The sequence below is a fragment of the Salvia miltiorrhiza genome, chromosome 3 (genome assembly GCF_028751815.1).
Source record: "Salvia miltiorrhiza cultivar Shanhuang (shh) chromosome 3, IMPLAD_Smil_shh, whole genome shotgun sequence".
NCBI lineage: Eukaryota > Viridiplantae > Streptophyta > Magnoliopsida > Lamiales > Lamiaceae > Salvia > Salvia miltiorrhiza.
Window position 1 is genome coordinate 4,060,825 of NC_080389.1, and position 2,750 is coordinate 4,063,574.

Consider the following 2,750-nt stretch of genomic DNA (forward strand, 5'->3'; position numbering starts at 1 on the left):
ACCCAACACAAGCCGTATCTACCCCTTTGATGGAGTGCAAGCATTGTACTTGGTCAAAGCACACCACTCAACAAACAAAATGAGTATTGACCTCAAGTCAAAGGACTATTACATACTCCATACACTATTAAATCATAGACACCAGAACAAATGATTTAATAGCAGGGTATACCAATATTCTCCAAAATATCCATGTGTCCATCACGAGAATCAAATTACTCGTAGCTGTGAGATCAACTACATTCTCTAAGAATATGATGCAGACCACATGCTAACCTATCGCATGTCATCAATACCCCATTCTTGATGACCATTGGTTAGGGCATCTTTAGAATTACACTCAAAACATTAATGTCTCACATCATTAATAGTAGTGATAATTCAAGGGAACAAATAAAAGAATAAAGTCAAACAATAAAACCAAATATTCTAATAAATGCACTAGCCCATGAAATCAAATAACATATATAAATGTGATCAGGTAAGGATGTCTCAAACCAAATTGTTTCTAAGACATTCAAACCAAAACTCCCACTAAATTAAAGCCAACTTCCAACATGTCTAACACCCAAGCTCTCAAAATGTTTGTTGTGTTTTGCTATACACAACGGCTTGGTGAAAGGATCAGCTAAGTTATCATCAGTGGGTATTCTTTCTAATTTCACATCGCCTCTTTCAATTATTTCTCTGATCAGATGATATCTTCGGGGAATGTGCTTGTTTCTATTCGTGGGTCTTGGTTCCTTTGCTTGCGCAACTGCACCAGTGTTGTCACAATACAACGGTATTGCACAATTGGTACTTGGAATGACACCCAGTTCTTTCACGAATTCTAACATAGCCACAGCCTCCTTTGCAGCTTCAGATGCAGCAATATACTCGGCTTCGGTGGTGGAGTCGGCAGTAGTGCTTTGTTTGGAACTATTCCAACTAACTGCTCCACCATTGAGGATGAAGACATAGCCAGACTGTGACTTATAGTCATCATGGTCTGTTTGGAAGCTAGCATCAGTATACCCAGTAACTGATAACTCTGGCTGTCCACCATAGACTAAGAAGTATTCTTTAGTCCTTCTAAGGTACTTTAGAATAGTCTTGACAGTTCTCCAATGTACCTCACCGGGATTTTGCTGAAATCTTCCTGTCATGCTAAGCGCATATGCCACATCTGGCCTAGTAGATGTCATGGCATACATTATCGATCCTATAGCAGAAGCATATGGGATCCTTTTCATGTATTCAATCTCTTGGTCATTAGAAGGGCAACCCTTCTTAGACAAGATAATACCATGTCCCATAGGAAGAAATCCTTTCTTGGAATTTTCCATTGAGAAGCGCTTTAGCAATTTGTCTATGTAGGTGGATTGTGATAATCCCAACAATCTATTAGGTCTATCCCGATAGATCTTTATCCCAAGGATATAGGAAGCATCACCCAGGTCCTTCATCATGAAGGAGCTAGCCAACCAATCTTTCACGGATTGCATCATGGAACGATCACTACCCATAATCAAAATGTCATCAACATATATGATAAGGTAGACAATGTTCCCATCTTTGCGTTTACTATAAACACATGGATCCTCTTTGCTTCTGACAAAATCAAACGATTTGATAGCTCTGTCAAAGCAAATATTCCAACTCCTAGAAGCTTGCTTAAGTCCATAAATGGACTTCTTTAGCCTACATACTGCATTCGGCCTTTCTTTGGATACAAAACCTTCAGGTTGAGTCATATAGACTTCCTCTTCAAGTTCTCCATTGAGAAACGCGGTTTTGACATCCATTTGCCAAATGTCAAAGTTATAGTATGCAGCTATAGCAAGTAAAATCCTAATGGACTTGATTTTTGCGACTGGTGAAAAGGTTTCGTCATAATCAATGCCCTCGCGTTGACTATAACCCTTTGCCACCAACCTAGCCTTGTAGGTTCGTACTATGCCATCTGCATCTCTCTTCTTTTTGAAGATCCATTTGCAGCCTATGGGATATTTCCCATCTGGCAAATCAACTAGTTCCCAGACTAGATTGAAGTACATCGAGTCCATTTCGGAAATTAAGGCTTCAAGCCACTTCTCCGAGTCGGTGCCCGACACCGCTTCGGTATAGGTCTTAGGTTCATCATCATCTGAATCAACTCCATCATCTTGGTTCTCAACCAATAGATTAAGTCTTTCAGGTGCTCGACGATTCCTACGAGGCCTATGGAGTTGTTCTTGCGTTTGTTCGGGTTGTATATTCTGAATGTGAGCAGGTTCCTCTGTGTTGAACGTTTCAACAGTTTCGGAATTTTCAGGGACATCCTCAAGATTTTCTTGAGGTGGTGGTGACACAACTATTGTATCATCGTGTCTTTGATGTATCTCATTGTCTTGAGGCGTCTCTCTAAGAGATATTCCCCTTCCCAATAGATCATCAAATACTCCCACTGAATTCTTGTCCACACCATTAGACAAGTTTTCATCCTCTATGTTATTTTGCGGTTCTTGAATTTCTTCAAGTTCTATCGTATTGTGACCTTGTTCCTTAGAGACAAAGGTGTCTTCAAGAAACGTCACATTCCGGGAAACAATCACCTTGTGATCACCGGGAACGTAGAAATAATATCCAATTGTTTCCTTAGGATATCCCACAAAATAACATTTCTCACTTTTAGATTCCAACTTATCAATCATCATTTTCTTAACAAAAGCAGGACATCCCCAGGTCCGCATATGGTTAAGACTTGCCTTTTTGCCACACCATAACTC